Genomic DNA, 13,852 nt, shown 5'->3' on the forward strand with positions numbered 1-13,852 from the left:
CATATGCTACTGGCAGGATCAACCAGGTAGGAGAGAGGGTGGCTGGGTAGCGCCTCTCGCTCGCCGGCCCGCCGGAGCGGGGGCTCGCGCGACTGTTTTCCGGACGCCGGCCGCGGTTCGCGGGGGCTCTAGGTGGTCTGACGCCTGCGCGGGGTGAGATGGATCGGGCTGGACCCGGCGCAGCCGAAGCCGAGGACGCGGAACCTCGAATGCGACCCTCGCGGACCCCTAAACGAGAGGAGCTGCGCCCGGCCTCGTAAGACACCTCTTCTCCGGTGCTAGGTCGACCCCGACGCCGCTGGCCGCCGCCGCCGCCTTGCCGCTATCCCTCCGCACGTTTGGGGCCGGTGGCGACCCGCAGGACGGCCGACAACTCGCTCGTTTGGCGGGGCGATGCAAGGTTAGGCGAACTGGGCGGTAACTCGGGTTAGTCGAGGGGACTTCGCGGTGGACAGGGGGGTGCGAATCCGGCCGGGCGGCCCTTCGATGGAGCCTGGTGCAGGGACATTCAATGGGATGAGCCGCGCTCGCCGCGGAACCTTCGAGCGCCGCTACTCAGCAAGTAAACGAGAGGGAGCTGCGCCCGGCCTCGTAAGACGCCTCTTCTCCGGTGCGAGCGCCCCGACGCCGCTGGCCGCCGCCGCCGCCTTGCCGCTATCCCGCCGCGCGTTTGGGGAGGGAGGGCGACCCGTAGGACGGCCCGCCGACTACACGACCGTTTGGCAGAGCGAGTGCAAGGTTAGGCGAGCTGGGCGGTAACTCGGGTTAGTCTGGGGAGACTCGCGGTGGACAGGGTGGCGCGAATCCGGCCGGGCGGCCCCATCGATTAAGCATTGGTAGGGAGCCGAGGATGAGCCGTGCGAAGTGGCCTCGGAGGCGGTCCGTGGGGGACGACGGGGGGGGACGGGCGTCGGCCCTCCGGCCCGAGCAGAGAACGTTCGGTCACCCAAGCGGGAATCTGCGCCCCGGCCCGAGTCGGACTCGGTCGGTGCGGCCCGCTGAGGCCCTCAACTATTCCCGTACGCGGGGGTCGGGAGCTGCGGCGCTGCGCCGGCGACTTACCCGCGCGAGGCACGCACTGCGTGCGGCCAGGATGCGGAGTTGGATCGGCGCTGGTTGGGAACCCTCGGGGAACGAAGGCGGACGGCGGCCAGCCGGCGCCGACGAACCCGTCGGGGAGGGGGCTGGTGGCAGGGCGCGATCGGCACTATTGCTGACTGCCGGGAGGGAAGCTGCGCCCCGGCCGAGTCAGACTCAGCCGTTGCGGCCCCCCCGAGCCCGCAGCGCGTAGCGCGGAAGCCATACGCCCCCCCGATGCGGAGCGACAGACGCCCCCGCGACCGCGGTTGGTCGGGAAGGCTTTTCGGATAGAGGTCGGACGGTGTGTGTGTGGACGGCTTCCCGTGGTGCCGCCGCTATCAAGCCGGAGGGTTTGAGAAACGACATTCGCGGAAGGACCGGCGCGGCCGGCGGACGCTCGCACGCGCGGCGCCCGACACTCAGCCGCTCGCTCGGCCTCCGTGGATCGTGGCTAGGTGGGATGGATGCCAAACCGGGTCGTCTCGGTCTCGCCGCAGTACGGTCGCGCCGGGGCCTGCGGGGGCGGCGCGGGGAGCGCACGCTCACGCGGCGGCCGGGCGCTAGAGTGCGACCCGCAGTGGGTAGGAACCGTCCACCCGACGTCGGACGAGCCGAGGCCGATGGAGGCCCTACCAAGGCGGGTCATGAGTGCCAGTCGGTCAGTTGGGTGAGGGGGTACTCGGAGGCCCGCCGGGAGCAGACGGGCGACCGGGGATGGGGGGCGTACGCGGGCGGGCGCCGGGAGAAGACGGCCCGTCCGGGGTCGAATCTCGGCCTGTGTTTTCGGAGCCGGCGGGCATCACGCTCCCTCCTTGGATGGACAACATTCGTAGTTGACACTTTGTGTCATTTTATCCGAGCGGGCGGGCGCCTCGAGAGGCGGACCGTCCGGGGCGACTCTCGGCCTGTGTTTTCGGAGCCGGCCGGGCCTCACGCTCCCTCCTTGGATGGACAACATTCGTAGTTGACACTTTGTGTCATTTTATCCGAGCAGACGGGCGCCGCGAGGCGGACCGTCCGGGGGCGACTCTCGGCCTGTGTTTTCGGAGCCGGCCGGGCATCACGCTCCCTCCTTGGATGGACAACATTCGTAGTTGACACTTTGTGTCATTTTATCCGAGCAGACGGGCGCCGCGAGGCGACCGTCCGGGGCGACTCTCGGCCTGTGTTTAAGGAGCCGGCCGGGCATCACGCTCCTTCCTTGGATGGACAACATTCGTAGTTGACACTTTGTGTCATTTTATCCGAGCGGGCGGGCGCCGCGAGGCGGACCGTCCGGGGCGACTCTCGGCCTGTGTTTAAGGAGCCGGCCGGGCATCACGCTCCTTCCTTGGATGGACAACATTCGCAGTTGACACTTTGTGTCATTTTATCCGAGCAGACGGGCGCCGCGAGGCGGACCGTCCGGGGCGACTCTCGGCCTGTGTTTTCGGAGCCGGCCGGGCATCACGCTCCCTCCTTGGATGGACAACATTCGTAGTTGACACTTTGTGTCATTTTATCCGAGCAGACGGGCGCCGCGAGGCGACCGTCCGGGGCGACTCTCGGCCTGTGTTTAAGGAGCCGGCCGGGCATCACGCTCCTTCCTTGGATGGACAACATTCGTAGTTGACACTTTGTGTCATTTTATCCGAGCGGGCGGGCGCCGCGAGGCGGACCGTCCGGGGCGACTCTCGGCCTGTGTTTAAGGAGCCGGCCGGGGCATCACGCTCCTTCCTTGGATGGACAACATTCGCAGTTGACACTTTGTGTCATTTTATCGAGCAGACGGGCGCCGCGAGGCGGACCGTCCGGGGCGACTCTCGGCCTGTGTTTTCGGAGCCGGCCGGGCATCACGCTCCCTCCTTGGATGGACAACATTCGTAGTTGACACTTTGTGTCATTTTATCCGAGCAGACGGGCGCCGCGAGGCGGACCGTCCGGGGCGACTCTCGCCTGTGTTTAAGGAGCCGGCCGGGCATCACGCTCCTTCCTTGGATGGACAACATTCGCAGTTGACACTTTGTGTCATTTTGTTCGGCCTGTGTTTAAGGAGGCGGCCGTCCTCCACTCGGTCCGTGTTTAAGGAGCGACAACTCGCGCTCCGGTTCGGCCTGTATTTAGGGAGACGGCCGTCCTCCGTTTTGGTCTGTGTTAAGGGCGACACTCTGTCCATGTTTGAGGAGCCTGGCCCTGACGCTCCTCTCCGGCCTGTGTTTAAGGAGGCGGCCGTCCTCCCCTTGGTCCGTGTTAAGGGCGACACTCGGTCCATGTTTGAGGAGCCTGGCCCTGACGCTCCTCTCCGGCCTGTGTTTAAGGAGGCGGCCGTCCTCCCCTTGGTCCGTGTTAAGGGCGACACTCGGTCCATGTTTGAGGAGCCTGGCCCTGACGCTCCTCTCCGGCCTGTGTTTAAGGAGGCGGCCGTCCTCCCCTTGGTCTGTGTTAAGGGCGACACTCGGTCCATGTTTGAGGAGCCTGGCCCTGACGCTCCTCTCCGGCCTGTGTTTAAGGAGGCGGCCGTCCTCCCCTTGGTCCGTGTTAAGGGCGACACTCGGTCCATGTTTGAGGAGCCTGGCCCTGACGCTCCTCTCCGGCCTGTGTTTAAGGAGGCGGCCGTCCTCCCCTTGGTCCGTGTTAAGGGCGACACTCGGTCCATGTTTGAGGAGCCTGGCCCTGACGCTCCTCTCCGGCCTGTGTTTAAGGAGGCGGCCGTCCTCCCCTTGGTCTGTGTTAAGGGCGACACTCGGTCCATGTTTGAGGAGCCTGGCCCTGACGCTCCTCTCCGGCCTGTGTTTAAGGAGGCGGCCGTCCTCCCCTTGGTCTGTGTTAAGGGCGACACTCGGTCCATGTTTGAGGAGCCTGGCCCTGACGCTCCTCTCCGGCCTGTGTTTAAGGAGGCGGCCGTCCTCCACTTCCTTCCATGCACCACCACATTCGCAGTTGACACTTTGCCATTTTTTCAGAGAGGTGACACTTAGTCGTTTTTTCGAAAGTTGACACTTAGTCGTTTTTTCGAAAGTTGACACTTTGCCGTTTTTTCAGAGAGGCGACACTTAGTCGTTTTTTCGAAAGTTGACACTTAGCAGTTTTTTCGAAAGTTGACACTTAGCCGTTTTTTCGAAAGTTGACACTTAGCCGTTTTTTCGAAAGTTGACACTTAGTCACTTTTTCGCCACAGTGACACCTCCAGCGCGTGCCACGGCGCTTTTCAGGTCTTCTATCCGACCTTGTGCTGTCGAGGACGGCGTGTCCGACGCCGTGGGGAGACCAGCACCATCTCCTCCATACTCGTAAACGGGGTGCTTTGGAAAACGGGGGGAAAGTCGATGAGTACACTGACTACTGGGACCATTTCATTGTACTCTGGCGCACCTGAAGACCAAAAAAGGTACTGCACCTTAGCCCGGGTACCTCACCCCCTGGTACCTCGAGGAGAACTTAGAAAAATTTCGACAATTTTTGGTGAGCTCCAGGGAGAGAGGCTGATTTTCGCTTTTTGAGGCCGACCGCCGAACCGGCGCGGGGCGGACTCACAAGCCCCCCAGAGCCGTGGGCACTTAGTCGTTTTTTCAGAGAGGCGACACTTAGTCGTTTTTTCAGAGGCGACACTTAGTCGTTTTTTCGAAAGTTGACACTTAGCCGTTTTTTCGAAAGTCGACACTTAGCCGTTTTTTTGGAAAGTTGACACTTAGTCGTTTTTTCGAAAGTTGACACTTAGTCGTTTTTTCTGCCACAATTGGCTCTGAGCTCCAGGGGGGAGAGCCTGGTTTTGCCTTATTTCAGGCCGGCTGGGGAACCGGCGCGGGTCGGATGCACGAGCCCGGCAGAGCCGTGGGCACTTAGAAATTTTCGCCGATTAAGCTGGGACCTCCAGGCGGAGACCGGCATTCCTCGTCCTCGGGGTTCGACCCAGGAACCGGCGCTGGGCAGACGCCGTAGCCACGCAGAGCCGTGGGCACTTAGAAAATATTCGCCAAGTTGGCTCTGAGCTCCAGGCGGAGAGGCTGGTTTTGCCTTATTTCAGGCCGGCTGGGGAACCGGCGCGGGTCGGATGCACGAGCCCGCAGAGCCGTGGGCACTTTGCCATTTTCTCAGAGTCGACACTTAGTCGTTTTTTCAGAGAGGCGACACTCTGTCCGTTTTTTCGAAAGTTGACACTTTGCCGTTTTTTTCAGAGAGGCGACACTTAGCCGTTTTTTCAGAGATGTGACACTTAGCCGTTTTTTCAGAGATGTGACACTTAGCCGTTTTTTCAGAGATGTGACACTTTGCCGTTTTTTCGAAAGTTGACACTTAGCCGTTTTTTCGAAAGTCGACACTTAGCCGTTTTTTCAGAGATGTGACACTTTGCCGTTTTTTCGAAAGTTGACACTTAGCCGTTTTTTCGAAAGTTGACACTTAGTCGTTTTTTCAGAGATGTGACACTTAGAAACTTTTTGCCAAGTTGGCTGTGAGCTCCAGGAGGAGACCGTTATTTTTCGTCATTCGAGGCCGACTGCGGAACCGGCGCTGGGCGGACGCCAAAGCTCGGCAGGGCGTGGGCACTTAGAAACTTTTTGCCAAGTTGGCTGTGAGCTCCAGGAGGAGGACCGTTATTTTTCGTCATTCGAGGCCGACTGCGGAACCGGCGCTGGGCGGACGCCAAAGCTCGGCAGGGCCGTGGGCACTTAGAAACTTTTTGCCAAGTTGGCTGTGAGCTCCAGGAGGAGACCGTTATTTTTCGTCATTCGAGGCCGACTGCGGAACCGGCGCTGGGCGGACGCCAAAGCTCGGCAGGGCCGTGGGCACTTAGAAACTTTTTGCCAAGTTGGCTGTGAGCTCCAGGAGGAGACCGTTATTTTTCGTCATTCGAGGCCGACTGCGGAACCGGCGCTGAGCGGACGCCAAAGTTCGGCAGGGCCCGTGGGCACTTAGAAACTTTTTGCCAAGTTGGCTGTGAGCTCCAGGAGGAGACCGTTATTTTTCGTCATTCGAGGCCGACTGCGGAACCGGCGCTGAGCGGACGCCAAAGTTCGGCAGGGCCGTGGGCACTTAGAAACTTTTTGCCAAGTTGGCTGTGAGCTCCAGGAGGAGACCGTTATTTTTCGTCATTCGAGGCCGACTGCGGAACCGGCGCTGGGCGGACGCCAAAGCTCGGCAGGGCCGTGGGGCACTTAGAAACTTTTTGCCAAGTTGGCTGTGAGCTCCAGGAGGAGACCGTCATTTTCGTCATTCGAGGCCGACTGCGGCACCGGCGCTGAGCGGACGCCAAAGCTCGGCAGGGCCGTGGGCACTTAGAAACTTTTTGCCAAGTTGGCTGTGAGCTCCAGGAGGAGACCGTTATTTTTCGTCATTCGAGGCCGACTGCGGAACCGGCGCTGGGCGGACGCCAAAGCTCGGCAGGGCCGTGGGCACTTAGAAACTTTTTGCCAAGTTGGCTGTGAGCTCCAGGAGGAGACCGTTATTTTTCGTCATTCGAGGCCGACTGCGGAACCGCGCTGGGCGGACGCCAAAGCTCGGCAGGGCCGTGGGCACTTAGAAACTTTTTGCCAAGTTGGCTGTGAGCTCCAGGAGGAGACCGTCATTTTTCGTCATTCGAGGCCGACTGCGGCACCGGCGCTGAGCGGACGCCAAAGCTCGGCAGGGCCGTGGGCACTTTGCCACTTTTTCGCCACAATTGGCTGTGAGCTCCAGGAGGAGACCGTTATTTTTCGTCATTCTAGGCCGGTTGCAGAACCGGCGCGGCTCGGATGCACGAGCCCGCAGAGCCGTGGGCACTTAGAAAAATTTCAGAGAGGCGACACTTTGCCATTTTTTCAGAGAGGTGACACTTAGTCGTTTTTTCGAAAGTTGACACTTAGCCGTTTTTTCGAAAGTTGACACTTAGTCGTTTTTTCGAAAGTTGACACTTAGTCGTTTTTTCGCCAAAGTGCCCACCTCCAGCGCGTGCCACGGCGCTTTCCAGGTCTTCTATCCGACCTTGTGCTGTCGAGGACGGCGTGTCCGACGCCGTGGGGAGACCAGCACCATCTCCTCCATACTCGTAAACGAGGTGCTTTGGAAAACGGGGGGAAAGTCGATGAGTACACTGACTACTGGACCATTTCATTGTACTCTGGCGCACCTGAAGACCAAAAAAGGTACTGCACCTTAGCCCGGGTACCTCACCCCCTGGTACCTCGAGGTGAGCTCCAGGGAGAGAGGCTGATTTTTTGCTTTTTGAGGCCGACCACCGAACCGGCGCGGGGCGGACTCACAAGCCCCGCAGAGCCGTGGGCACTTAGTCGTTTTTTCGAAAGTTGACACTTAGTCGTTTTTTCGCCGATTTTGCTGGGACCTCCAGGCGAGGACCGGCGTTTTTCGTCTTCCGGGTCCGACCCGGGAACCAGCGCCGAGCGGACACATTCGCTCGCTAGTGCCGTTGGCACTTAGAAAATTTTTCGTTTGTCATGAGCTCCGGGCGGAGACCGCGTTTTTTCGTCTTCCGGGTCCGACCCGGGAACCAGCGCCGAGCGGACACATTCGCTCGCAAGTGCCGTTTGGCACTTAGAAAATTTTTCGTTTGTCATGAGCTCCGGCGGAGAGCGGCGTTTTTCGTCTTCCCGGGTTCGACCCGGGAACCAGCGCCGAGCGGACACATTCGCTCGCTAGTGCCGTTGGCACTTAGAAAATTTTTCGTTTGTCATGAGCTCCGGGCGGAGACCGGCGTTTTTTGTCTTCCGGGTTCGACCCGGGAACCAGCGCCGAGCGGACACATTCGCTCGCTAGTGCCGTTGGCACTTAGAAAATTTTTCGTTTGTCATGAGCTCCGGGCGGAGAGCGGCGTTTTTCGTCTTCCGGGTTCGACCCGGGAACCAGCGCCGAGCGGACACATTCGCTCGCTAGTGCCGTTGGCACTTAGAAAATTTTTCGTTTGTCATGAGCTCCGGGCGGAGAGCGGCGTTTTTCGTCTTCCGGGTTCGACCCGGGAACCAGCGCCGAGCGGACACATTCGCTCGCTAGTGCCGTTGGCACTTAGAAAATTTTTCGTTTGTCATGAGCTCCGGGCGGAGAGCGGCGTTTTTCGTTCTTCCGGGTTCGACCCGGGAACCAGCGCCGAGCGGACACATTCGCTCGCTAGTGCCGTTGGCACTTAGAAAATTTTTCGTTTGTCATGAGCTCCGGGCGGAGAGCGGCGTTTTTCGTCTTCCGGGTTCGACCCGGGAACCAGCGCCGAGCGGACACATTCGCTCGCTAGTGCCGTTGGCACTTAGAAAATTTTTCGTTTGTCATGAGCTCCGGGCGGAGAGCGGCGTTTTTCGTCTTCCGGGTTCGACCCGGGAACCAGCGCCGAGCGGACACATTCGCTCGCTAGTGCCGTTGGCACTTAGAAAATTTTTCGTTTGTCATGAGCTCCGGGCGGGAGAGCGGCGTTTTTCGTCTTCCGGGTTCGACCCGGGAACCAGCGCCGAGCGGACACATTCGCTCGCTAGTGCCGTTGGCACTTAGAAAATTTTTCGTTTGTCATGAGCTCCGGGCGGAGAGCGGCGTTTTTCGTCTTCCGGGTTCGACCCGGGAACCAGCGCCGAGCGGACACATTCGCTCGCTAGTGCCGTTGGCACTTAGAAAATTTTTCGTTTGTCATGAGCTCCGGGCGGAGAGCGGCGTTTTTCGTCTTCCGGGTTCGACCCGGGAACCAGCGCCGAGCGGACACATTCGCTCGCTAGTGCCGTTGGCACTTAGAAAATTTTTCGTTTGTCATGAGCTCCGGGCGGAGACCGGCATTTTTCGTCATTCGAGGCCGACGGGGGAACCAGCCGGAGCGGACACGTTTGCTCGGAAGAGCCGTTGGCACTTAGAAAAAATTCCGTGTCTCGTGAGCTCCAGGGGGGACAGGCTGGTTTTATTCATCCGTAGCCGACATGGGAACCAGCGCGGAGCGGATTGGTGTTGCGCTGCCATATACCTCATCTCTCTCAAGAGTCCCCCCCTTATACGTGCCGATGGTGTTTTGGAAAACGGGGGGTAACTGGATGAGTACACTGACTAGTGGGACCAAGTACACTAATAGCCCCTGGTACCTAAAATGGAAGTATAGAGGCCGACTTTCGGGCAAGATCACGCCGGGTTAGGCTTCCAGGACCTCGGCTAAGCAATTTTAACGGGTTGCCCGGTTCTTTTTTGAACCAGCCCGGTTCTTTTTTTTTATCCAGCCCGGTTCTTTTTACACTTCCAGCTGGAGCTCGGGAGCGGCTTTTTGCACAAGATCACGCCGTGTTAGGCTTCCAGGACCTCAGCTAAGCAATTTTAACGGGTCGCCCGGTTCTTTTTTGATCCAGCCCGGTTCTTTTTTTTATCCAGCCTGGTTCTTTTTACACTTCCAGCTGGAGCTCGGGAGCGGCTTTTTGCACAAGAACACGCCGTGTTAGGCTTCCAGGACCTCGGCTAAGCAATTTTAACGGGTCGCCCGGTTCTTTTTTGATCCAGCCCGGTTCTTTTTTTTATCCAGCCTGGTTCTTTTTACACTTCCAGCTGGAGCTCGGGAGCGGCTTTTTGCACAAGAACACGCCGTGTTAGGCTTCCAGGACCTCGGCTAAGCAATTTTAACGGGTCGCCCGGTTCTTTTTTGATCCAGCCCGGTTCTTTTTTTTATCCAGCCTGGTTCTTTTTACACTTCCAGCTGGAGCTCGGGAGCGGCTTTTTGCACAAGATCACGCCGTGTTAGGCTTCCAGGACCTCGGCTAAGCAATTTTAACGGGTCGCCCGGTTCTTTTTTTTTATCCAGCCCGGTTCTTTTTTTATCCAGCCCGGTTCTTTTTACACTTCCAGCTGGAGCTCGGGAGCGGCTTTTTTGCACAAGATCACGCCGTGTTAGGCTTCCAGGACCTCGGCTAAGCAATTTTAACGGGTCGCCCGGTTCTTTTTTGATCCAGCCCGGTTCTTTTTTTATCCAGCCTGGTTCTTTTTACACTTCCAGCTGGAGCTCGGGAGCGGCTTTTTGCACAAGAACACGCCGTGTTAGGCTTCCAGGACCTCGGCTAAGCAATTTTAACGGGTTGCCCGGTTCTTTTTTGAACCAGCCCGGTTCTTTTTTTTATCCAGCCTGGTTCTTTTTACACTTCCAGCTGGAGCTCGGGAGCGGCTTTTTGCACAAGAACACGCCGTGTTAGGCTTCCAGGACCTCGGCTAAGCAATTTAACGGGTCGCCCGTTCTTTTTTGATCCAGCCCGGTTCTTTTTTTATCCAGCCTGGTTCTTTTTACACTTCCAGCTGGAGCTCGGGAGCGGCTTTTTGCACAAGAACACGCCGTGTTAGGCTTCCAGGACCTCGGCTAAGCAATTTTAACGGGTCGCCCGGTTCTTTTTTGATCCAGCCCGGTTCTTTTTTTTATCCAGCCTGGTTCTTTTTACACTTCCAGCTGGAGCTCGGGAGCGGCTTTTTGCACAAGATCACGCCGTGTTAGGCTTCCAGGACCTCGGCTAAGCAATTTTAACGGGTCGCCCGGTTCTTTTTTTTTATCCAGCCCGGTTCTTTTTTTATCCAGCCCGGTTCTTTTTTACACTTCCAGCTGGAGCTCGGGAGCGGCTTTTTGCACAAGATCACGCCGTGTTAGGCTTCCAGGACCTCGGCTAAGCAATTTTAACGGGTCGCCCGGTTCTTTTTTGATCCAGCCCGGTTCTTTTTTTTATCCAGCCTGGTTCTTTTTACACTTCCAGCTGGAGCTCGGGAGCGGCTTTTTGCACAAGAACACGCCGTGTTAGGCTTCCAGGACCTCGGCTAAGCAAGTTTTAACGGGTTTGCCCGGTTCTTTTTTGAACCAGCCCGGTTCTTTTTTTTATCCAGCCTGGTTCTTTTTACACTTCCAGCTGGAGCTCGGGAGCGGCTTTTTGCACAAGATCACGCGTGTTAGGCTTCCAGGACCTCGGCTAAGCAATTTTAACGGGTCGCCCGGTTCTTTTTTGATCCAGCCCGGTTCTTTTTTTTATCCAGCCTGGTTCTTTTTACACTTCCAGCTGGAGCTCGGGAGCGGCTTTTTGCACAAGAACACGCCGTGTTAGGCTTCCAGGACCTCGGCTAAGCAATTTTAACGGGTCGCCCGGTTCTTTTTTTATCCAGCCCGGTTCTTTTTTTATCCAGCCCGGTTCTTTTTACACTTCCAGCTGGAGCTCGGGAGCGGCTTTTTGCACAAGATCACGCCGTGTTAGGCTTCCAGGGACCTCGGCTAAGCAATTTTAACGGGTCGCCCCGGTTCTTTTTTGATCCAGCCCGGTTCTTTTTTTTATCCAGCCCGGTTCTTTTTACACTTCCAGCTGGAGCTTGGGGAGCGGCTTTTTGCACAAGAACACGCCGTGTTAGGCTTCCAGGACCTCGGCTAAGCAATTTTAACGGGTCGCCCGGTTCTTTTTTGATCCAGCCCGGTTCTTTTTTTATCCAGCCCGGTTCTTTTTACACTTCCAGCTGGAGCTCGGGAGCGGCTTTTTGCACAAGATCACGCCGGGTTAGGCTTCCAGGACCTCGGCTAAGCAATTTTAACGGGCCGCCCGGTTCTTTTTTTTTATCCAGCCCGGTTCTTTTTTTTATCCAGCCCGGTTCTTTTTACACTTCCAGCTGGAGCTCGGGAGCGGCTTTTTGCACAAGATCACGCCGTGTTAGGCTTCCAGGACCTCAGCTAAGCAATTTTAACGGGTCGCCCGGTTCTTTTTTGATCCAGCCCGGTTCTTTTTTTTATCCAGCCTGGTTCTTTTTACACTTCCAGCTGGAGCTCGGGAGCGGCTTTTTGCACAAGAACACGCCGTGTTAGGCTTCCAGGACCTCGGCTAAGCAATTTTAACGGTGTCGCCCGGTTCTTTTTTGATCCAGCCCGGTTCTTTTTTTTATCCAGCCTGGTTCTTTTTACACTTCCAGCTGGAGCTCGGGAGCGGCTTTTTGCACAAGAACACGCCGTGTTAGGCTTCCAGGACCTCGGCTAAGCAATTTTAACGGGTCGCCCGGTTCTTTTTTGATCCAGCCCGGTTCTTTTTTTTTATCCAGCCTGGTTCTTTTTACACTTCCAGCTGGAGCTCGGGGAGCGGCTTTTTGCACAAGATCACGCCGTGTTAGGCTTCCAGGACCTCGGCTAAGCAATTTTAACGGGTCGCCCGGTTCTTTTTTTTTATCCAGCCCGGTTCTTTTTTTATCCAGCCCGGTTCTTTTTACACTTCCAGCTGGAGCTCGGGAGCGGCTTTTTGCACAAGATCACGCCGTGTTAGGCTTCCAGGACCTCGGCTAAGCAATTTTAACGGGTCGCCGGTTCTTTTTTGATCCAGCCCGGTTCTTTTTTTTATCCAGCCTGGTTCTTTTTACACTTCCAGCTGGAGCTCGGGAGCGGCTTTTTGCACAAGAACACGCCGTGTTAGGCTTCCAGGACCTCGGCTAAGCAATTTTAACGGGTTGCCCGGTTCTTTTTTGAACCAGCCCGGTTCTTTTTTTTATCCAGCCTGGTTCTTTTTACACTTCAGCTGGAGCTCGGGAGCGGCTTTTTGCACAAGATCACGCCGTGTTAGGCTTCCAGGACCTCGGCTAAGCAATTTTAACGGGTCGCCCGGTTCTTTTTTGATCCAGCCCGGTTCTTTTTTTTATCCAGCCTGGTTCTTTTTACACTTCCAGCTGGAGCTCGGGAGCGGCTTTTTGCACAAGAACACGCCGTGTTAGGCTTCCAGGACCTCGGCTAAGCAATTTTAACGGGTCGCCCGGTTCTTTTTTTTATCCAGCCCGGTTCTTTTTTTATCCAGCCCGGTTCTTTTTACACTTCCAGCTGGAGCTCGGGAGCGGCTTTTTTGCACAAGATCACGCCGTGTTAGGCTTCCAGGACCTCGGCTAAGCAATTTTAACGGGTCGCCCGGTTCTTTTTTGATCCAGCCCGGTTCTTTTTTTATCCAGCCCGGTTCTTTTTACACTTCCAGCTGGAGCTTGGGAGCGGCTTTTTGCACAAGAACACGCCGTGTTAGGCTTCCAGGACCTCGGCTAAGCAATTTTAACGGGTCGCCCGGTTCTTTTTTGATCCAGCCCGGTTCTTTTTTTATCCAGCCCGGTTCTTTTTACACTTCCAGCTGGAGCTCGGGAGCGGCTTTTTGCACAAGATCACGCCGGGTTAGGCTTCCAGGACCTCGGCTAAGCAATTTTAACGGGCCGCCCGGTTCTTTTTTTTTATCCAGCCCGGTTCTTTTTTTTATCCAGCCTGGTTTCTTTTTACACTTCCAGCTGGAGCTCGGGAGCGGCTTTTTGCACAAGATCACGCCGTGTTAGGCTTCCAGGACCTCGGCTAAGCAATTTTAACGGGTCGCCCGGTTCTTTTTTGATCCAGCCGGTTCTTTTTCCACTTCCAGCTGGAGCTCAGCAGCGGCTTTTTGCACAAGATCACGCCGGGTTAGGCTTCCAGGACCTCGGCTAAGCACTTCTAACGGGTCGCCCGGTTCTTTTTTTGAACCAGCCCGGTTCTTTTTACACTTCCAGCTGGAGCTCAGCAGCGGCTTTTTGCACAAGATCACGCCGGGTTAGGGTTCCAGGACCTCGGCTAAGCAATTTTAAAGGGCCGCCCGGTTCTTTTTTTGATCCAGCCCGGTTCTTTTTACACTTCCAGCTGGAGCTCAGCAGCGGCTTTTTGCACAAGATCACGCCGGGTTAGGCTTCCAGGACCTCGGCTAAGCACTTCTAACGGGCCCTGGTCCACCCCTGCCAGCGCATTTCAAAACTTGGCATTAATTTCGACCTAAGAGACGAAGTCTTGATTTTTTTCTACCACTTGGGCGGCCTTTTTGCACCCAGAACACCCGCACCGGCACCATAAATTCGAAGG

At 56.9% G+C, this 13,852-nt stretch overlaps 1 non-coding gene across 1 annotated transcript in view; it reads right to left on the reverse strand.

Annotated features, from left to right (window-relative positions):
- LOC147036765 (18S ribosomal RNA) overlaps positions 1-29 on the reverse strand; it is a 1,904-nt gene extending 1,875 nt beyond the window's left edge. Inside the window, exon 1 of the ribosomal RNA XR_015064944.1 lies at positions 1-29. This exon is cut by the window's left edge and continues 1,875 nt beyond it. This is a non-coding gene — a ribosomal RNA (18S ribosomal RNA).
- Positions 30-13,852: the final 13,823 nt, after the last annotated feature.

Source organism: Syngnathus leptorhynchus, unplaced genomic scaffold (genome assembly GCF_054491065.1).
Source record: "Syngnathus leptorhynchus isolate UIUO unplaced genomic scaffold, UIUO_Slep HiC_scaffold_436, whole genome shotgun sequence".
Classification (NCBI taxonomy): domain Eukaryota; kingdom Metazoa; phylum Chordata; class Actinopteri; order Syngnathiformes; family Syngnathidae; genus Syngnathus; species Syngnathus leptorhynchus.